General features: G+C 40.0%; 1 long non-coding RNA gene across 1 annotated transcript in view; it reads right to left on the bottom strand.

Moving 5' to 3' along the window:
• The window catches only part of LOC141752399 (uncharacterized), a 100431-nt gene extending 85269 nt beyond the window's left edge, over positions 1–15162 (bottom strand). Inside the window, exon 1 of the long non-coding RNA XR_012590233.1 lies at positions 14950–15162. This is a non-coding gene — a long non-coding RNA (uncharacterized LOC141752399). The remainder of the gene's footprint in view (positions 1–14949) is intronic.
• Between the last annotated feature and the right edge of the window lie 8869 nt (positions 15163–24031).

Here is a 24031-nt window from a genome sequence, read left to right as displayed (position 1 = left end):
ATTGCTAATGACAAACGATGTTCTGAAGAGAAATCATATCGGCGTACTTGACAATGAGGAGCATTAGAAAAGGGGCAATAACGGCGCTCTTGACTGATCATTCTGGAGATCTCATCTGCAGCTTTAAAACATAAAGCAGCTCTGTTCTATTCGGAGGATGAGCCCAGTGAGTTTGGGCTGATTTGAAGAACAATGAAGTGGATGTGCTGTTCTATAGACTGAATAATGAGGTTGTGTGCTTCAGAGAGCAGCCACCCCCCCCCCCCCCCCCCCACCCTCCTCCCCTCTCTCACTCCCTCACAAAGACACCATCCCCCATCCTCCCCTCCTCTTTGATGGAGCTGATATATGCATAAGCAACACTTTCATGGGGTGCCAAGTATTCAAAGCTTAGTGCCCTATCTATGTCTAATGCTGTGATTACTTACATCATATCATCTCCACCTGAAATGCAACCACCATGAAACCTATTGGCTTAAAAACCAGTTTGCTGTGATTGCTGGTGAAATAGCCTCTGAGCTGTTTTTACCTGATTTCTTGTGCTTTTAGTATGTTGCAACAGTCTGTGTTGATCACTCAGAAAAAAGGTAACCTTTCTGGTACACTAGCCCGTGGCCTCTAACTGAGAAAGGGCATTCTTTCTGTTTTAATGGCTGCCAAACCACATAGGGAATATGATTCATGAAGAGCGCAGCATAGTTACAGCAGAATGTTGTCTCTCTTCAGCCCTGAAATACCACGGCCTTGACTAGATTCCCATGGATATAATTAGATACTGTGGTTCTGAACCCAAGGTGAATCAATGTCTTAAACATCTCCTTCTCCTGCTGGATACCAAAAAGCCTCATTTCCCTCCCTCCCCCCTTCTTCACTTCATTTGGATCAAAATGAGCACCGCAAAATAGCCCTGCTGTGTTATTGTTGCGCAGCGCTCGGAGGCTTCTGTGAATGCGGTTTTGTGTTTCTTCACTCGTCGGACCACAACAGAGTTCGCCATACGCAGGAGGACTCTGCTTTTGTGGCGGGCTAAGGTTTACTCCTGAGGGGTTACTACACTCTTAATCAAACTAATGACCGGCCAATAATGAGGACAGTTTGTGCAGATCTGTTTGTGCCAGTATCAATAAACTATAGTGGGTTTAGTGTTGAACCCCAGCCAAGTGTTATTGCACATTGTACATCCATTGTGGTTGCGTTTTAAAAGCGAGGTCAATGTCAAAGCCTCATTGCACACAAATGAAAATATCTCCAATGCATTCATGCCTCAGTGCTTATGAATACATACATAAGCCAAATGAATGTGAACAGATACATCCCGAGAGGGTGTTTGGGTTCTGTTGATAGCGTTCTTTTTAACGTGCACTCTTTGTGTCGGTACACAAGCTGATGTGTTGCAGTGGTATGAGTTTAATATTTCTTGCAGTGATTGTGTATGATTTGTATTTCCAGTGCCACTGTTCTGGTGTGCAGAGTGTGAGTGTGAGTAAAAAAAAAACATTGTGTATGAATAGCATACTCATTCAACTGCTTGGAGATTTAAAAAGGGATTACAAGGTTTCTCTCCAGAGATGAATTTGCTCCATTTAAACAAAAAACTCAAGCTCAAATCCAGAAGGTAGACCTGCGTGGAGTCGATCAGCTGTTTAAAGATGCAGTTTATGGAGGCTTAAAACTCTTTAATTGACGCTTTCTCCCACAGTTGAATAGTGGGTCTCCAGAGTAATCAGTATGCATTGAATCTCATCTCTCTTTGTGAATATTAGCCTTTTCTATAGAAGGCAGGGAGAACAAAAAGAGATGCAGGTCCCTATTCACAAATACTGTGATTTAAAAACAAGAGCAAGAGGGATTATTCTTATACAAAGGCTTTTTCGCTGCCGCTATAATTACTTACAGTATGTTTTTGATTTCTTGAGTTGTAATTATAACATATAATTATAACATATAGTTTCTGTAACACATTTCTTTTCAGCAGAAGGATGATTCCTTCGACAAATTAAACATTTCAAATAGCCTTGCCGATTCCTTTTTTTCCCCCCTGTATGCACATGAATACTGTATGAGCGTGTTTTACTTGAAGAGCACGGGGAGAATGAATCTGTGATTAATAGAAGAATAATGGAAGTGTAATAGAAATGACATTTTCAACATTCATAATCTGCTTCCCTCTCTTTGTTCCAATACAAATGCTTCAGGCTCCAATTTTCATTTTCACTTTGAATAATGAGACGGTAAATTGAAGTGCATGGCGGGCTGAGAAAGGGAGAACTTTCAAGTTCAGCTGAAATGTATTCTGACCTTGGATTTTTTTTTTTGTCAAAAATTCATGTGATGCAATCAAAGAGTGATTCAAATGTAAATCAGAAATGTACTATGATCAAAGTTAAATTGCCGTTTGACTTCTGTGAGGCGTTGCATCTCTGTCATCTGTAAGTGATATGTGGAGTATACATACTGCTGTTGGCAAGATAAGGGAGAACATACGTGTGATCCATCATCTTGTGCACATAATAATCAGGTCTTTTTCCTCCTCATGCTCGCTGCTGATGCATAGAGACGGTGACTTTGTGCTGCATCTTTAAAGGAGAGAGAGAATTTCCACCCCTGGCTTTGTATGTGAGCCATCAGATGGAGTATTGCATGTCACTCATGTCACTTGTGATGGAGGTTTTTAGAACTAATGTGGAAAATGGAGGCAGAGAAACCGATATTGAATTTAAATAGAGGAATCCATTTGAATGGCGGAATCAAGATCTGTGATGACACGGCGGACGCCATCCTTGACATTATACACTAAAACCCCTCGCCCTTTAGAGTCCAGTCATATCATATGAGGGATTCCATTTCATTATTTCATTTCCGAGCTGCTTGCGGTGAAACATTCTTGACACTGAATATTATCTGGAACAGTATTGAAGGGGAATTCCACTTTTCCACCATATACATTTGCATAACCCTGAGCCCCTTCTGCCCTCAGCTCACAACTGTAGGAAGGTTTCATTTGATCTTTTGTGCGGGCACACACACTCTCACCCACACACACTCGCAGTTCCCTTGAATCTCTCCTCAGTTATTTAAAGCCCCTGTAAGTGGCTTGCTTTAAAACAGAAAGATGTGTACAACACTATGGAGCTCAAGGGCAAGTTGTGAGAGGAGGAAGATATGAGTTTCTTGAGTGACACTGTGTTGATTTTGCACATTAATTTATAGACAGGCAATGTGATTGATGGCATTAACTATACTTTGTCACAGCAGATTAGCTGATAGATTCGTATTTGAATAACAATTTGGCTTTCTGTTCACGAGAAAAGACAGATTATGGGTATCTTATTTATGAGAAAATTAAAACAACCGATCCTTCGGACTGGATCAGGACTCAGGGACGTCTAAGATTCCAGATTTGTTGTTGCTATGGAGGACTCTACCTGCATGCAAGTCAACAAAATCTACTAAAAATGGCAGGTAATAAGCTTTAGTATTACAACACTTTGCATTGAGCTGCTACATATGTATGCCAAAAAAACTGTTATGCTTATTTTCAGGTGCAAATTTGTACTTTGTACTGTACAAACTTGTTTTTTGGGTTTCTTCTAGAACATGTTTACACGCTTTAATATTCAAATAATGCTTTAGTTTTCTCATACCGGCTGTGATGCAGCACCTCTTTTCACCCTCTGTCTGAAAGGCTCTGTTTGAGCTCCACTCCCTCCCGAAAAGCCCAGTCTGCTCTGATTGGTCAGCTGGCCCACTCTGTTGTGATTGGTCAACCAAACCAACCGACTCTGCTCTAACTAGCTTTGTCTGAGGGCGTGCCAAACTAGCCGCTAGCCAAAGTGTTACTTGGTGACATTATCACGTTACGGAAGAAAAGGCGGAACTTCAACAGGCGTTTCAGGCAGTTCACGATCAGTGTTTCTATGGAGGAGAGTAACTCCCTTTGGCGTGGACTTTGGGCTTTGTAACTTTGTAGACCTTTTACATGCACAAAAAAAATATAACACACTAAAGGAAAGGGAAAAAGCACAGTAAGTCCCCTTTAAATGTGCAAATGAGCTGTATCTGGACATAGAAATTCATTATAAGTGCTTTGAACCAGCAGTGATAGTGTTTATATTCCCAGCAGTGATGGTGTTTCACAAACTTAATTTAGCCAGTGAAATGGTATTATCTGCTGGAGTTATTGTATATACAACACACAATTTAACAATCTCCCATGGTTGCACTCAGTAATTTTATTTTGATTCTTTTGCGATATAAATTGCCTCTACCGACATATTCATACTTTATTGTGAGATGTATTTTTCAGATAAACTAAATCAAGCAAAGAAAGAGCTTTCGGCTACAGAACATTGGATTTACTGATCTGGTAATAGGTACCATAAATTCTGACTTACATGCAGCGGTGACAAATGGTACATCAGATATGAAATTTCCTTTGGGACTTTCATCCTTTGCCAGAAATGGTTTCCGCATGACACACGTATTTATCCTGCTAAGTGAAAAGGTAGGGTGACAGTGGAGAGATATACATTCTTTATTACAAACCATATTATTAAAGTTCCAGCTATGATGTGGGCACAGTAGATCTGCTTGTGGAGAGAGTGTGTGTGATGGGATGCTAAAATAACAGTTCAGGAGAGTGTGTCTGGAACAACAAAGCTGTTAAGGGAGCCAAATTGCATATTGAATTTTAGAACATAAAGTTTATGTTTGAGGAATATATCTGACACTCCCGTCACACAAACAAAGTTAGCCTGATATCAATGAGATTGACTTACTAAAGAAAACAAAGCAGTTATCTTGAAGCTCATATTGAAATTGTGATTGATATCACAGTACAATTCCATACAGCTAAGGCAAAACATTTTTGGCAATACGGAAATTGTAATTTAGGTTATATTATAAAGTGATCATCATAACTGACCAGTCTGGCTTTTTAGTAAAACTACAATGTAAATCCATCCACGGCAATATAAAACGCTCAGAGAAAGCGGTCGGGGGTTGTGGTGATGTAATTTTAAGTGCAAAAAAACACACATAGGCTGGCAGTGGTTCAGTAGAGCGCTGTTCGTGTCCAGTGTGAAACCAACAACGAGTTTCACACATTAAGTAAAGTTTCATTTTCACTTTAAAATTTTTTAATTTTAAGCCAAACCATGATGTTTTTTTTCCTAAACCTAACTCAGTGGTTTTGTTGCCTAAACCTAAGCATCATAGTTTGATGTGTTAGAAAGTGACGCCAACGGGGTCCTGACAAAGCGTCAGTATGCGATGAGTTGGGATGAGAACGTGATTGTGACGGTTGAAATACAACTGGCAGATTTAATGGCTAATTAAGCCAGTGGTGGTTCATGAATTGGTTGAAAACACAATTGCTTACATATTTTTTAATGCTTCCAGTTGACAATTTTAAAACAACAATCTAAAAGAGGTCTTAAATATGGACTTAAAAGCTGCATTCATTATATTGTGCAAAAACATTTAGGTCTCTGGTAAAAAGTCACGATTCAGTTGAGGATGCATGTAAAAGATATGTCCCTTCCATTTTTACCGTTGCCACCACTATTACATGTAGAAGACATGGAAATACCACTCGCTATCCTTGTGTTACAGTATGATAAGGAAATGTAGGATCAGACTGTTATTTTGTTTTTGTTCTAGTGTTGCGTTTGGCAAACACAATGCTATCTTGTTGCTGGAGTATAATCGGGCCTTATTTTGTAAACCTGTAATCCATAAAGTAAGTTAATGATGTTAGTAACGGTTATTATTGTAGGTAGTAAGATCATTCGCCGGACATGCTAACAGAGTTTAGTGAAATTGGCTGTTTTAACACTTTTTCAAAGTAAACTGTGTGTCTGGCAGATTTGACACCCATGTGAACTGCATGCTTCATTGATGAAACGCTCTCTGTCACTGACCCAGTTCTGTTGTAGCCTGTTAATGCTCAAACCAATCCTTACTTCACCATAACTGTAATCCTTCCTCCTACATTTGCTCTTCCCTTTTTCCATATTTGCCGTGTTCATAACATCTCTGTGTTCCTAAGCAAATCCTATCCAAACGAAGACTCCGTGCTTCACTTTGGGGCTGGTGAGTCAGGAGGAGCACGTTGACCTATATCCCTGCATCAGATTTGCATCATTGTGGGAGGGGCAGCGACAACATTTAGCATGGCTCCTGACAAACAGAAATATGTCTGTTTCTGAGGGGACAGGAAATGCTGCTTGTTTGACTCACTGTGTTTATCTCTTTGTTTCATTTAAGGTATTGTCTCCTCACAGAGAGACATCCAAACCAACTGACTAAACAATGCATTTGCCAAACACTTCCCCATGTTAGCGTTTCACTGCAGGAGGACACTTGATGCAACCCAAACCGAAAGTATTTCTGTGATTTTAAAGAGGTGAATTTGAGTATGTTTGGCTTCAGATGCTCCCGGAGCAACATGGGAAATGTGTTAGCAACAAACTCACTTCACTATTACCATCTTCATAATGTTATTCCACTTTTTTTTATGAGACTGTTGACCCGACAGAGCCTTAGTGGAAAATGTGAAGCCTCCGGGGTGAGATCGCCTTGCATAAGCACATTTCCCATTAGAACAGCACTGAAGGGCAAGTGGAATTTGAACAAGTCTCCTGTCCATATACAATACAACTACTTCTGGAAAATATGGAAATATGCACAACCAGAATGGTCAGTAAGGTAGCAAAACAGCCAGAGCTGCATGGTGTGTATGCATAAACAGAAACACAAACAAGGGAAAAGACTTGGAGTTCAGCAAAACAAACTATATGCTAAATAATTGTATGATCGCTATATCTGTGTTTTATTGTAAAATGAAGGTTTGAACACTGTGCAACCCTCTCCCGCTCCCCCTCTCCATCCATTCCCTCATGGTTAATTGAACAGAATAGTTTAGTGTGCAATTAATTATGATGTGCTGAGATGATGTATGGACCTGACAGGGCATTGTAGGTAATAATAGGGGAGATTTATTTACTGGCTCTGTGTAGGCTCCTCTCACCCCTGCAAAATTAATACATTTTCTCTGATTCAAATTATGGAAGAAAATAGGAAGGAAATTGTGTCAGACGCATACATATACAATACACTCGGGAACACACTCAAAGGCAAACAAATGAATGGCTATGCACACACACGCACACATACACACACACAGGGAATCAATGTTGTTCTTGTAGGAAAATTGTAAATGTAAAACGGCAGAAATGAATCATGCTAATGGCACGGCTGACAGTTGTGTTCAATATTATGATTTCAAACCCCCAAAAGATTGATTACATAACCTCTTCTTTATTTACTTGGTGGAGGAAAATATATTGCCCCGCAGTGCTTTGTGGGATAAACATAAAGTTAGGGAAAATAACATAGTTGGGATCCGAGCCGAGCAGGAATGAGGCGCATCGATGCTGCTATATGTGGTTTTAGTAAGCAAAAGAGGAATTTATTCACACTTAAATCCAACCACTTAATACCAAAGAATAAATTATTTTTTTTAAAGATCATTATTTCTGCATTTTTTGCGTTTATTAAGCAGATGACAATGTAGAGGCAGACTTGAAATGGGAGGGAGAGACAGAGTGGTATGACATGCAACAAACGTCTCAAGGCCGGAATCGAACCCAGGACGTTGCGGTTATATGGCAAGCGCTGTAATCGTTCTCCTACCAAGGCGTTCCAGAATAACCTTTTTAAAGAGGACATATCATGGTTTATTTTCAGGGGCATACTTTTATTTTGGGGATTCTACTAGAACATGTTTACATGCTTTAATGGTTAAAAAACACTTTACTTTTCTCATACCGGCTGGGCTGCAGCACCTCTTTTCACCCTGTGTCTGAAACGCTCTATTTGAGCCCCTCCCCAAAATGCCCAGTCTGCTCTGATTGGTCAGCTGGTCCACTCTATTGTGACTGGTCAAGCAAACCAAACCCTTCGGACTCCGCTCCAGCTCCGCTCTAACTAGCTTTGTTTGAGGGCGTGCCAAACTAGCCATTATGAAAATGTGCTACTTGGTGGTATCACCATGTTACGGAAGAAAAGGCATTTCAGGAGCAGTGTTTCTGTGGGGGAGAGTAACTCCCTTTTTTATGGACTTTGGGCTTTGTATCTTCACAGACCTTTTACATGGACAAAAAACACACACTAAAGAAAAGGGAAAAAGCACAAAAGCATAATAGGTCTCCTTTAAGCAGAGTGAAACCTTGAAGATATGCGGTGGGTAGTTTGGACTATCACAGTTAAAAGACTAGCCTCAAATATCTTCCAAGGATGCAGTTTTACTCACTGAAAATGTTATTTATTCAGGGCTACATCTTTTTTTTTTATAAACTTTTTTTGACATTTCAAATGTCCTTTCCTACAACTTTGCACACTGGCAGTCTCAAATGCCAGCGACCACTGTTTACATTGTGTGGACAGAAATATACCATGATGTCAGTAAAAGTACATGGTTACTAAAATAGCCAGCCTTGGGTTGATTTATGTCTAGGGACACTAAGAAAAGAAAAGGATGAGAGAGGCTAAAATATTTAAGTCGGTTAAGTCCTGCTGTTTCTGTATAGTGCTCTTATGGTTCCATTCCTGTGCATTTGCAGTCAGTGTACATATCTGACAGTGATGCTTGAAATAATTCAGGCAAATAGAGAGATTGTATAGCAACAAAAGTTGGCAGAATGGGATGAGACAGGTGTGGTTTTCCTTTAAAACAACTTGCTCAATGCAGCTTAAAGGGAACATATCATTAAAAACTCACTTTTTCAGTGTTTGTGCACATACATTTGGTTATCTTTAGTGCCTACCAACCCACAAACTGCGAAATAAGACAACCCAGTCAGTTTTTTGTGATTCAACAAGCCATTCAGATTTAGCTCCATTTGCTATGTCACATGCAGGCTCATTAGAATATATCTCCCACAGCTTGAGAACTACCTTTGTCAAGGTGCACCATATTTTTTTCGCAAGCCAATCAGAGCAGACTGGGCTTTTTTGGCAGGGGGGGTCTTAAAGAGACAGGCGCTAAAACGGAACATTTCCGACAGAGGGTGAATACAGGTATATTCAGACAGACAGTTTGAGAAAAAAAAAGTGCTTTTTTTAACATTATAGGTGCTATTGATAACATTGATACCATTCAGCCACTAGATGTCAAATTCTCCCTCCCCGTTCCATCGCATTCACTTCACAACAAGTCCTTGCAGTCACTTCAACCGTCAATCTCAGCCATTTGTCTGTTTTTTTTCACACTAACTGACGACCCAGAGATACCATGTGATACCAACGTTGTTTTATTATTGGCTCACAAGCCTTGTTAGAAGTGGGAACCAAACGTCAGATATCTTTCACAGAGATAACAGAACAATAATTTTCGATCCACCAACATTTTTAAAATGTTTAATTCACAATCATAATAATTTTTTCAGGAAATTCTTTCTATACCTTTCTAAAAGCTCCGTGGATATATTATTATGTTTTTTAAGACCTTTAAAGCATGCTAACATGTTCTAGTAGAAACTCCAAATATAAGTATGAACTGGAAAGGAGCATGATATGTCCCCTTTAAGATAATCTTCCCTTTCTGTACACTGGACAATGGGTGTAACTTTGACCTTAGTCCAACAACAGGTGCGTTTCTGCAGAGGCCAACGCTTTCCCACGCTCAATATACATAGTATGCGATCACTTTTTGCACCATCTGCAGAGAATGATGTTCCTAAAGCACCTGGACATTTAAATGTGTGCAGATGTTCCTGAAACACATAAGTATAAATGAGAGAGACAGCATTTACATGTGTGGGTGTGGTGTTGATTTTGCATAGAGCCTGAGGCATATAATGTTTCATACAGCTGCGAGGTTTGGCGTTGAGCAAAGCACTTGTGTCTTTGGTTGATCGATTGTCTCTCAGTGGAGCACAGACTGCTACTGCATTCTTTAACTCTGCCTTACTATAGTTAAACTTGATTCATGTATTTACTTCACAAACGCCTCTAGAGCGGAAGAGCTATTGGGTAAAAGTTGCGCACAATACAAAGCGGCATTGATTGCTTTTCTATTCTGCCATCCAATTCTTTCATTCTTCCCCACAAGCGCTCTCTGGTGTCTCTCTCCATCTCTGTTTAAAAAAGCACCTTGCATCCTGGCGTCGGTGATCCATTTAGCAACATGTGGGCACTCTGCCAGCTGCTTTCATTGTTACATAAATGAAACAAATCCCTGCTGTGTAAGAAACGATGTGGACACGGAAAAGGATGATATTACTTCTCCATCAGGGGTTGGTCCGAATACCAGGAAGCTTGTAAAAGCTGGTATGTTTGGACCACGAGGAGGCTATTCTCAAAGAGTTGGGCAAAGGAAGGATATTAAATCTAGATGTCACTGGAGCCTAATAACAGTTTCCTAATTTTTCACAATGGAAACTAAGCAGCAAAAGGATTATACAATACTAATGCAACAGTAAACAGCCGTTTATGAGAACGGTTTACAGCGGTTTTCCATTGGGATTTGTCTGCAATATAATCCAAACATCATATGATATATAAACAGATGTGCCTGGAATTGAAAACGCTTGGCTGACAAATGTTTTTGATCCACTCCAGTGATTGAGGTCACCAGTATGGTTTTCATAAGCGTCTCTGTTTATATCACGGGTATTACCTCATACAATTACATTTCACTCTACTTTGGGACTGTTGGGTAAACATGTATGTATATGTGTATGAGATTAAGTGGATGTAAATGTGTCAGCTTGCACGCATAGACAGCCTGAGGCATAAGCAAACCTGTAGCCACCAGGGGCCCCAAAACTACCAAAGCCTCTCTGGGTTTCCCTGTTCTTCATTTGTTTTTACATAATTTACACATATGTTTGAGAAATATTATATATTTGCTACTGTTTCTATTACAGCTGTCAATCGATAAAAATATTTATTCACATTTAATCACATAATTGTCCACAGTTAATCGCAATCAATCGCAAATTAATTGCACATTTCATCTGCTCGAAATTTACCTTAAAAGGAGATTTGTCAAGTATTTAATACTGTTATCAACACGGGAGTGGGCAAATATGCTTGCTTTATGCAAATGTATGTTTATATTTATTATTGGAAATCAATTAACAACGCAAAACAATGACAGATATTGTCCATAAAACCCTCACAGGGACTGCATTTAGCATAAAAAATATGCTCAAATCATAACATGGCAAACTCAAGCCCAACAGGCAACAACAGCTGTCAGTGTGTCAGTGTGCTGACTTTACTATGACTTGCCAAAAAACTGCATGTGATTATCATAAAGTGGGCATGTCTATAAAGGGGAGACTCGTGGGTACCCACAGCACCTATTTTCATTCACATATCTGGAGGTCAGAGGTCATGGGACCCATTTGAAAATTTGCTGTGCCAGTTTTTCCTCGCTAAAATTTAGCATAAGTTTGTAGCGTTATTTAGCCTCCTTCGTGACAAGCTGGTATGACATGGTAAATGGTGGTTGCCAATGGATTCCTTAGTTTTCATAGTTTCATATGATATCAGTATCTTCACTCTTGTTTTAAAACTGAGCCCGCTACAACCTAAAAATCACAAGTTGCATTAATGTGTTATTAATGGAAATTAGTGGTATTAAAACAAATTTGCGTTAACTCGTTATTATCGCGTTAACTTTGACAGCCCTAGTATCTTTATTTGCTTGTATTGTTTATTTATAAAATGTTTTCATTAAAGCTGAAATAAGTAACTTCCTGAACATTGTTGCCCCCCTGTAGAGGTGAAATGTCTGCAGCAAAAAGGGCAGTGTTGTTTGGAAAGCAGCTGTAAATTTGAGTCTGGTGATATTCTGTATTTTTCTTATCAACAAATCCCATGAAATGTCCTAAAGCAACAATCAATTGATAAGTAACAAGTGCTGTCAGTGCAGCCAAAGCCTGATGTAGCTTATTCCTCTGTGCCATAGAGCTCCATTGTTGCTCAACCATTGCACTGGCTGACATGTTCCTTCATTACAACTCACAGTTCAATCACATTTAGAATTTATCCAGCATACACCATCTTGCTGTCGTGAATACTAATTAGCTCACCGGCTGAAAATGTTTTAGTAAAGTGTGCTAAAAACAACAGCTGTTTTATGATATTGTTGCCTTTTTAAAAAAGAAATTAAAGTATATTTGTTTGACCTGTTTTAAAAGATTTACATCTTCAGTAGGAACCAATGGCCTTGGGGCTGAGACAGACACAGACAGACTAAGTGTTTTTGTTTTTGTTGTGACAATAACAATAATATAGAATATCACCAACCTTATCCTTTAAACCTGTAATAACTGATTCTTTGTCCACTTATGGACAGTGGAAACAGGTTCAACACTGGCATGTTACGGAAATATACATTATGTATCACCTTCTCAGTTGTCTCTTACACATCCAACAGATACGGAGAAACATTTGCATTCATCTGAAGTTGCGATTCACTTTCCTTTTAGCTCTGTTTTGGTCTCCACTAACATCTGAGGGAAAAATAAAAAAAAATGTTCCAGCTATGTTCATCAGCTAGCCGCTAACTCTGTCTGTTTGGTGCCAGATAGGTAGCGTACAGTGTGTTTTTAGAGCTTTTTTTGTGCTGAAAGCAGCTGCTGCTAGAAATAAGGTTGATGAGAGCGTTGACAGTGAATCGAAACATTAAAGTTGCTGACTGGTAAATCAAATAATGAGCTAACTTATGCCATAAAGCTCCACGGAACTGAGACGAACTGTGTTATAATAATAATTTTCTGTTGATCCCCAACCCCTTTCCCATGCAAGTAGTTGTGTGATGCTTTAAATTATCATGGGATTATGTTTGATGCTGACGCATTAGAATACACATAGTGTGATTTGCAAATTGCAAGTTTTCAAACTATAAACAGAGGAAAATCCCTGTATTATAAAAATATATATTTTTTTTCTATTGCCATAACTAATAGTTACATTGCGACTGCTGTGTGACCATTCAGGGCTACTGTTCGCCTGTAAAATGGGTCTCTGTGTGTTTATGGGGGGATTCTTGGTTTGGCCATGCATGCACCGACACTTCACACCAGTAGCTGTTTATTCATTTCCATGGTGTTAGTGAGTCAGTGGAAAACAGATTAAATTCTACACAAGACCAGTGACAACTTATAAGTGTTTTGACTCACTCCATCTATTCCAAATGCATAAAACATCAGACTGTTGACTTGCCATGAATGCTGCATTGTGAGGAGTAGATTAGGGTGAGGCTCCTTGCCATGTCTTTAAGTAAGCTTATTCTGAACTGAAGCAGGCTACGGCCGTCAGATACAGTGCGCTGGTGCCGGCTAGTTTGTATGCAGTCAAAGATGCTCTCTGCTCACCACAGGCATCTCTGTATCATTCTTCATTTAAGAAGTGCTTTGAAGAGACTAGTGAAGTGTAGTGAGAGATACGAGTGAAAACAGCTGCCTGTCATAGTGGATGTTTACTCATTTGGAGTGGGCTTTGAATAACCCTTTTAAAGTGCTATTTATAATAAAATTCATTACATGCAGCTAAGAATTAACACAAACCTTTTCTAAAAGTCATTTTTCTATTCTTGTATTAACCAAAGTTTGAACTTTTGGAAAATGGTTTCGCCATTTTTTTCCCAAAACAATATATCTTTATTTTGCAAACTGCAATGCATTTATTAGATCAAACTCACTGGCCACTGCAGATTTGTCGACTGCACATCCATGATGTGAATCTCCCGCATCCCAAAGGTGCTCTATTGGATTGAGATCTGGTGACTGTGGAGGCCGTTTGAGTGCATTGTCATGTTCAAGAAACCAGTTTGAGATGATTTGAGCTTTGTGACATGGTACATTATCCTGCTGGAAGTATAGCCATTAGAAGATGGGCACACTGTGGTCATAAAGGGATGGACATGGTTAGCAACAATACTCAGGAAGGCTGTATGCTCAATTGGTACTAAGGGGAGCAAATTGTGCCAAGAAAATATCCCCCTATGCCATTACATCACCACCAGCAGCAGTCTGAACCATTGATACAAGGCAGGATCCATGCTTTCATGTTGTTTACGCCACATTCTGACCCTGAGAAATCAGAATCAGAACGATCTTTATTGTCATTATACTCAGGTACAATGAGATTTCGCAGACTACCCTCGTTGTAGTTAAGATTAAAAAATAAAAATAAAACCAGTGGTAATAAAAACAGTAATAGCAGTAATATAAAAAAGCAGCAAAAAAATACAAATATAGAAACAGTGATAGCAGTGCTTGAATTTGAATTTACACGTTTACAGAAGTGGATGTTGAAGAAAGATGTTTAAAGAAAAATATTTGTTCATTATGATCTTTGATGCATGTCTGTCATGTGTGTGTGTGTGTGTGTGTGTGTGTGTGTGTGTGTGTGTGTCACAGCCCTAAATCGAGACTCATCAGTCCAGCCAACGTCCAATTTTGTAGCCTCAGTTTCCTGTTGTTAGCTCACAGGAGTGGCAGCCGGTGTGGTCTTGTGCTGCTGTAGCCTATCTGCTTCAAGGTTCCAAATGTTGTGTGTTCAGAGATGCTCTTATGCGTACCTCGGTTGATACGAGTGGGTATTTGAGTTACTGTTGCCTTTCTATCAGCTCCAACCAGTCTAGCCATTCTCCTCTGACCTCTGCCATCAATAAGGCACTTTCACCCAGAGAACTGCTGCTCACTGGATATTTTCTCTTTTTCAGACCGTTCGCTGTAAACCCTAGAGATGGTTGTACATGACAATCCCAGTAGATCAGCAGTTTCTGAAATACTCAAACCAGCTGTCTGGCACCAACAACCACGCCAATGCCAGCGCCAGCGCCAGCGGCAACGCCAACAACTAACAACCAACAACCAACAACCAACAACCAACAACCAACAACCGACTCACTTAAATCATCTTTCTTACCCATTCTGATGCTTGGTTTGAACTTCAGCAGATCGTCTTGACCATGTCTACCTTTCTTTTAGCTCAGTGTTTTGGCTTCATGGCCCTCTTTACAGTTTTGGTTTACTCTCACCACTTTTATGAAGCTTGATTCCAGCTGCAGTAGGAAGCTGTTTTCTGAGATAAAACAACAATAAACTGACTCTACCTGCCCTGCACCAAACCACAGTGAAAGCTAGCAACTATGTGGTGAACAAAGTGAAGCATTTTAGCAGCTATGAGGCCAGATATTTCAAAGCAGAGGACAGAGGAGAGTAAATATTTGACTTTTGGCGAATGGCCTTTGCTCTGTGTCAGTTTGATCTGTAAATAGGTAAATGTTTGCTAACATGTTCAATTTTTTTAAGGGTTTTCAGCTTGTTTTGCTGCCCTGAAGTGGTCGGAAAATAAAGAAACTGAGCTTTAAAGCCTCTATCTACTGGCAGAAATGGAATATAATATTGTTTTTATTAGCGTATAATCACCTGAAACTAAGAATCGTGTTTTTGTTAGCTTAGAATGAGCCCTTCATATCAACACAGGGAACGGATCCCCTCTCCACTAAATCCGCCACGTTGCTCCGCCATGTTTCTACAGTAGCTCAGAACGAACAAACCAAACACTGGCTCTAGAGAAAGCCTTTCACATTTTTACGTTACCTGAAGGCCACCGTAGTTCTCCGTAACGCTTGTGAAACTGCAGTAACGTGGGCTGCATAGTGCAAAACCGTGGTACCGCCAGCTGCCGTCTGATTTCCTTTGCTCCTAAAGTAGTGTTATTATGGTAAGGATGGCCTCTGACTGAGGCGAACGACGACACACCACTGGATGCCACCAAATCCTACACACTGTCCCTTCAAATATATTTTTCCTGCAATTATTAAATGTTTCCAAGACATTAAATAGCTACAACAACTTGAACAAAAATATGTTGTTGAGTTAAAAATGGCTAATAACTGCAGAATTAAGCCCAACAGCTGCATTCGGTTGAGAAACGTAATGATAGCTACAGTTTCTCTCATCTGAAATGATTGAGCTGCCACTTGAAAACAATTCCTCTGACACATTAAGTGTGATTAAGGGTCTGAGTAAGGCTTTTAGATCCACTGTGTCAGAAACAAGAAAGAGCAGAAATAATATCATTCAGTTTGAGCCACCATAAATATCAGATAATTATCAATCCTTAAATGAAGCAGTGAGGGACGTGGTCTTTTGATCTCCATGTTAACAACAGCTCTGCCACGCTTTGTTCGGCTGCTGCTTGCCATTTAGGATTCGTAGCAAGCCTATTGCCATTTTTTAGGGATTTCGGTCCTGATTCTGAACTCAATTTCCTTGCAGTTTCATGGAAGATTAATGAGCTGGTGTTTTGTGTGGCCTCCTGATATCCCCTCTGCAATGGAACCTAACAACCAATCACAAGCATAAAAGGTGACTCAGACCCGGTCACCGGGCGCAATTGATACACTCTTTGGACTGGACTTTCCATTTCCCACTGACAGAGATTAGACTAATTGTGAATCAAACTAAATGATTAACTTGAACACATTTTGAAAGCTTCTATAAGGCATTTCAATTAACATGCAGGACACCACTGAATGGAGAGAGTTTAACGAGATCCAATTGTACTATTTGCCAAAGAAATATCATTACTTGATTTATGTGTGTTTATGATGAATGTTTTATTCTTATTAAATGGGTCCTGCTCATTATTAATCAAACGCAAACGCAATACTGATACAGCACTGTGGTTAATGAATCTGCTTATAAACGAAGCCCGCGCCGTTAACATTCCCAGCGTTCAATTTAATTATCTTTTTTTCACCCTCGCTCTAATTATCTGTGATATTTTTCATCTTCACAAGGTCTGATGGCTATCTTATCTCAGAGGCACATAGCCAAGACTTTTATTATTATGCCTTTTGAGATAAAAAAGGAGACTTGTCTGAGAATAGTGTTTTTCTGTCATATGAGACAGAAAGATCAAAAGCGGAGCTGAAGAATACTCTCATCATGATGTTCTATTTGACTTCAATCTCTCCTCTCTCTGTGCCGGGGAATCACACACTGTGACTCAGGCGGTGGGGGGTGGGCACAAGCGTAATAATACCGGGCAGACATTATGTATATATGCATGCTTGAATGCATGTGCATCAACACACACACACACACACTGGCCTGAGTTCTGAGGACAGCTTTTAATGCATTTCATGGTTATTTTCCATCCGCTTGGCCAACGATCTCTCTTTAAAAGCCAGAAAAACTAAGCACAGGCACCAATTAACTCGCAGAGGAAAAAATCTACTACACTCTATGAATGATAAATGAAATAACTTTCATCATTAAACCAAAATGTTATACAGTCTTTACCAGAGGAAAGGCTTCAGACTACACAAGCAGGATTTTATCAAACATGGCTGCCAAAGGCCACACACCGAAACACAGACTGAAGAACAAATGACATTTAAAGAACCAGTTTGTAACAATTAGGAGGATCTATTGGCAGAAATGGAATATAATATTAATAAGTGTGTTTTCTTTAGTGTATAATCACCTGAAAATAAGAACCGTTGTGTTTTCTTTACCTTAGAATGAGTTGTTTGTATCTTCATAGTCAGCGGGTCCTCTTCACGGAGTCCGTCATGTTGCACCGCCATGTTTCTACAGTAGCCCAGAACAGGCAAATTAAACACTGTTAACTTTTCCTGCTTGGGCCAGAGTCACAACGTTACCTGCTCTCGTCCTCTCTCTCTCTCTCTCTTGCTTCACCACTCACTTCCCACGTATACACACACTCTACTCTTACAACAACTGGCTTGTCACGGTTTCAATAACAGGTTTGGAACCAAACGCAGATAAGGATGACGAGGCAGCAATGATTTAATAACAGAAAACTTACTATGTACAAAAATGCAGCTGGTCCGATAGACATGTAACAGCAGAGTCAAACCAAAAACTTGGATCACTAAAATAAACTTGAGCTCTTAACAGTGGAGCGGTGACGAACTGACAATGAAACAGGGGAAACACATAGACACAGGTGGAACAAATCAGGGCGGGGCAGACAATCACTAAGGCGGGAAAACAAAAGACAGGAAGTAAAATCTAACATGACACAAACGGTGAGCATATCAAAATAAAACAGGATACACTAAATGAATGAAACAAGGAATATAACAGAAAACCACACAACCTAGAAACTAGGGCTGTCAAAGTTAACGCAAATTTGTTTTAACGCCACTAATTTCTTCAACGCATTAACAGAGTCGATCTTTTGGAGGTTGTAGCAGGCTCAGTTTTAAAGCTAGAATGAAGATACTCCCATCATATGAAACTAAAAAACCTAAGGAACACGTTGGTAACAAACCATGTCATACTAGCTTGTCGGGAAGGAGGTTAAATAACGCTCCAAACGTTCATGGAGAGGAAATTCTGTCATGGTCATTTTCAAAGGGGTCCCTTGACCTTTGACCTCAAGATATGTGAATGAAAATGGGTTTTATGGGTACCCACGAGTCTCCCCTTTACAGACATGCCCACTTTATGGTAATCACATGTGGTTTTGGACAAGTCATAGTCAAGTCAGCACACTGACACACTGACAGCTGTTGTTGCCTGTTGGGCTCGAGTTTGCCATGTTATGATTTGAGCATATTTCTTTATGTTAAATGTAGTACCTGTGAGGGTTTCTGGACAATATGTGTCATTGTTTTGTGTTGTTAATTAATTTCCAATAATAAATATATATTTGTATAAAGCAAGCATATTCGCCCACTCCCATGTTGATAAGAGTGTTAGATACTTGACAAATCTCACAGATTAAAAATGTGCGATTAATTTACGATTAATCACAATTAACTATAGACAATCACGTGATTAATCGTGATATATTTTAATCTACTAGAAACCAATATTCTCTGGACCATTCAGAACTAATACGCCACTAAAAAGATAAACATAAGATAGTCTTAACATCTGAACGGCTTAACAAAAAGCCCAAGGACCTCCGGGAACTGAGCCAAACTGTGACATGGCTCTAGAGAGAGTCATCTCCGTTTTCACATCGGCCACCGTAACAACCCTACACACTTGGCACACGGGAGAAGTCGTAATCTGCAACCTCACCGCTAGATACCGCCAGATGTTACACACTGTTCCTTTAACACAATGAACTGAGCAGCGTTGTGTTTTTGGTTAATTGCTGTACACCCTTATATGCTGTAAACCTACTGAGTATAAGCACCAGAATGGCTTTAATGAGAGCATAATGATATCTGTGATTGGGACGGTAATTAGGTTGTGAAAAGAGAACGAAGAGGAATGGAAAGACAACTCTGCAATAACGACATGCATTCGGGAGATCAAAAGAGAAAGTAGACGCGCTCGGAGTGATTTAGATACAGTTGTCACAGACAGCTGCTGGCATAATCACGCTGCCATCCTCGTCAGTTGATGGGCTCTGATGAGCGGCCAGAGCACAGCCAAATCATTATTAGATCCCCATTGTGATAAATGTTATTTATTGCTGTCAAGCGGCATTAATGTTTAATTCAGAGGTGGAAAATGAGCCGGGCAGAGCCGCATGGTTCGGGTCCATTCACGGTCAGTTTGTGACAAAGGGGAATGACTGAACACCGGCCAGACAAACTTCATCACCCAGGAGAGAGGAAGACGGGGGGAGAGACAGAGAGAGGGGGGGTTAATGGCTCTAATTTGCATGTGTTTTAAAAGGGTAATGAAGTAATATGATGTTTATCTTTTCTGAAGAGTTTAATTTCTGCTGGCAGAGACCCAGAGCACACCGTGACACAATATAATGAACAGCAACGTGACTATGGGCCAGGGTATGTAATGGTAGCAGATGTGCAAGGGTCCAAGGAGAATGAGAGGGGGGGTGTAGCTTCTGTTGTGATGGGCAAAGGATTGATGTGTGTGTTGGGGGAAGGTGGGTGGGTCATGCTCAATGATTTATTCATTAAGTTCACTAACCAGAAGCCTGTGTTTATTTGTTGACCCTCACTTGTAAGCTAGAGAGACGTTTAAATCTCCTCTGATCATCCCATCATCTCTTCATTCACTTTCATTACAGCATCATAATATGCGTATGCAAGAGCAGCGGCATTATACACAAGACATCTCATGATAACCTGATCATTGTCGCAACAAAATCATTTCTCGTTCCCTTTGCACCAACTTGTAAGTAAGTGGAGACTAAAAATGAGAGAATGCAGCGCAGTAGTTGCCGTGCCCAAGAGGTTCTTGTTCCTGAAATAAGATGATGATGTAAAAGGGGTCAGCTGCTAATCTTTATTCCCAGAGTAAAGCGCTCATTCATTATGTAACAGTTTGCATTTGTATTCAGGCCACAGACCCGGGGTGCAGAAACATTCAGAGAGCCACTCATAAAAAAACATCCATTTATTTGTTTTACCTCTACTGCTCCCTTCTTTTCTCTGGCTTTAATTTAATGACAAACCACTACCACTACTAATGATAAAAAAGCCAAGAGTGAGGAAGTCTTTATTGCATGTTGCATAACAGATAAATGCTTCAGAAATGGATTATATCAATAATGAAATCCCTTTGTTCAGCATCAAATATCTGCTTTGATAAGGATCATTTTGTTTCTTTTCTAGTGTGCAGAGGTTCTTCTGTATTAAAATTGAAGTCAATATGGGCCGTTGGGAAAATGAAGGCCCATATAAGAAGCAGACGTAGTCACCGGGACGCCACCCATTGGTTTGTGGACTGCCGTTTTGAAGCCTCAAGTTCTGCTGTGAAAGGGTTAGAATTCTAAGACTAAATCATGAACAACTCCTAGACTGGACAACCCTGTGGAAGCGACCTGTTAATCACAAAGTAGCCACGCCCTAAAGCATATCCTGCTTTATGGTCTATTTTACTCTAAATGGAACCATAGTTTATTAAAAGAACATCATGCTGTATTGGAGAAGACTTGAAACTAGTGATTGAGACCATAAACTCATGTTTACTGAGGTAATAAATCAAATGAGAAGTAGGGTCATTTTCTCATAGACTTCTATACAATCAGACTTTTTTTGCAACCAGAGGAGTCGCCCCCTGCTGGCTATTAGAGATAATGCAAGTTTAAGGCACTTCCACATTGGCATCACTTTTCAGACACAGAGTTGCACACTGGTTGTGCTGTTACATTTCTTTCAGAGGCACGGACCTTAAAATTCTGCAGTGTATCTCAAAACAGATGGGTTCTCATATTTAGCACTAAAAAAACCCAAAATGAAACTCTGTCTGTCTGTAAACACAGAATTATATTTATTTGTTCACCTAAGTTTTGAGGACAAGCCGCATTTGCTCTGTCTTGTAAACATAAAAATTACCTTGTGTCATTTACTTATCATATTTCTAAATAGCAGCAATAGTACAAACATTACCCATGTAAACAAAGGTTTAACAATATAAAAAATACATAAACCCCCATTTATCACAATACACTGATATAGAGATATTAAAAATACAAAAAAAAATGTCTTCAGTGCAAACAAACCCAGTAGTGAGGTGACAATCTCTCAAGAGGGGGGCTTCACAATTACCACAATTACGGATTGGTCCTTTAATTGACAGGGCTGGGGAGAATCTCCCAGATAGCTGGTGTCAGTGTCTCCGCAGAGAGACGCTATGAATGATAATCACTTAGACCAGATTGAAATGGCACCGAGCCAACCTGGATGTGCAGTTAAGCATCTCTTTACAGGAGGATAACATCGGCGCTGGAAGAAGCTGAAGGGGTCCACAGACAGCCCCCTCTCTATTTTCATCCGGGCTTGATAAAGGTGCCTGACATCATCTAAACAGCGGAGCCCATTTGTAACCAGGTTACCAGCTATCTTTCATCAGTAATTGAGAGCATGCAGCTCGAGTCAGAAGTGTATCAACAATATAAAATGTTGTTAGCCTTCCATCAAGCAGCCTCTGAAGGGAATTAATAGCTATCATCTGAGAGGAAAAAAAGGGCCTCAGACAGACTGGGATGGGGGTTGTGGTGATAGTGAAAGATGTTCCCTTAGAGTTATTGTTATTGTTATTAGAGCAAAAGAGAGAAAATATGTGTGGGTACATACATGCATATGCAATAGCTTTCTTGGTTGCAATTCATATGCATACATTAGCACTCAAAATACAAACTTCCTTTCAACCTGATTGATCCAAAACATTCAGCAGCCATACTGTACAGAAGAAGAACTTGTGTGACACATACATAACCCTGGATACCCTTTATTGCCCCCACTATGTTTTCCATGCCATATTCCCAGTGCAGCTTGACACAACATCTCCAAGCTGACCTCAGAGAGCGATTTCTGGACATGTACTTGTCATGTGAGGGGAGACTCCAAGTAGATACATGATGGACACACATCTCCCGCCTTGTAAAACTATTTACTCCCTGCCCCCCCCAGCCCGGCCCCGTCAACACTGTGATCCAGAGATGGATTGTGGGACTGCGGTGAAGCAGTGTCCAAGGAGAGGTGTATGTGGTGTGTCACTCACTGTATGTGTTTGAGAGTTTCATGAGCCCGTCTCCTTTCAAATCATTATAACGTTTAATGTAAAGCTCTAAAAATACACACATAAAATACTAAAAAAATATAAGCTATAAGATAGCCTACTTAAAGGTTCTCTATACGGAACTCAGAGCATATATATTGCCCTCAAACAGCTCTCAACATGGCGATGGCTAGCAGCTAATGGTGCTAATACCACAAATAGTGCTGACAACAAACAACTATTTGCAATTTACAATATCAAGCTTTAAAAAATAATGCCAAAGTACTAAAAGAATATAAGCTATAAGATACATAAAAGTTATCTATACTGAATTAAGAGCATATCAATGGCCTCCGCATGGCTCTCAACATGGTGACAGCTGGCAGCTAATGGTGCTAACAGCAACAGTGTTGACAGAGCTGACAGCATTTACTTGGGGGAGAACCGGAGGGTGCGCTGCACTGCTGCATTGATATACATTACATATTTTACTTAGTTTACGTACTTATTCGAAGGCAAACCATGACGTTTTCCCTAAACCTAACTAAGCTGTTTTGTTGCCTCAACCTAACGGCAGACGTTACAATAGTTCTTTTGCGTGGCATTTGAAAAGTTTAAAAAGCATCCTCATGACATGTGAATGTCTGTGAATGTCTGTGTAATATCATGCTATTTATAGCCTACACCTTCCCGTGAGACTGGGTTGCACATGCACTATAATGCACATGAGGCCAGCCCGGTGCATGTCAACAAAGCATAAAGAAATTCTGATTACAACACACAGAGAGGGAGAGCGACTTCATTCTCTGCTCAAGTAGACATCACTCCTCTATATCTTTACATAGCAAATAGTTTGCTGCTAAATGCTCTGAATTGCATAGAACCTTTAACATGTGGCCTCACACACACACAGTGCAGTGTTGACTTCACCCATCAACATGCAGCTCTTAAATTCAGCGAATGTAAGCAGGTTGGATTTGATTCAGTATTATGATAATGATAAACCTGTTTATGCCTGCTCGATGTGCACTTTACAGCTCATATTGACGTAGGTGTTATGATCTAAGATGAGCTTTTTTCGCAGCATGAATAAACACAACTTGTAGTCCCTGTTGGCGCCGTGGTGCAATATTATGAAATATTTTTCCAATTTCGTTTGACTTTCTTTTTACAGAGAGGGTGAAATGAGAACCTGCCACATCAGTGCAATGGCATTGTAAAGCTAAACAAATGGATTAGAATGTAGGAAATGTTTACACTGAAGGCAGGCGGGTCTGTGTGCCGCAGGCAGTCAGCAGTTTGTTATAATGGGAATTTCAGTCTTGTCTTGTTTGCCTTGGAGCTGAACAACTCCGGTGCTCTGCTTGTGTATGCTCTAATTACAGACAAGATTAGAGCGGGCAAATTAAACTGCTACCAGCCACTGTTTGTAATTGCCACAAGCAAATGTTTGTAATTATGAACAGATTGCTTTACTATCGATAATTAAAACAACAACACAACTTATTTAATGACTATCGGGAGATGGCACTCTGAAATTG

The sequence above is a fragment of the Sebastes fasciatus genome, chromosome 2 (assembly GCF_043250625.1).
Source record: "Sebastes fasciatus isolate fSebFas1 chromosome 2, fSebFas1.pri, whole genome shotgun sequence".
NCBI lineage: Eukaryota > Metazoa > Chordata > Actinopteri > Perciformes > Sebastidae > Sebastes > Sebastes fasciatus.
This window is presented reverse-complemented; position numbering and strand designations above follow the sequence as displayed.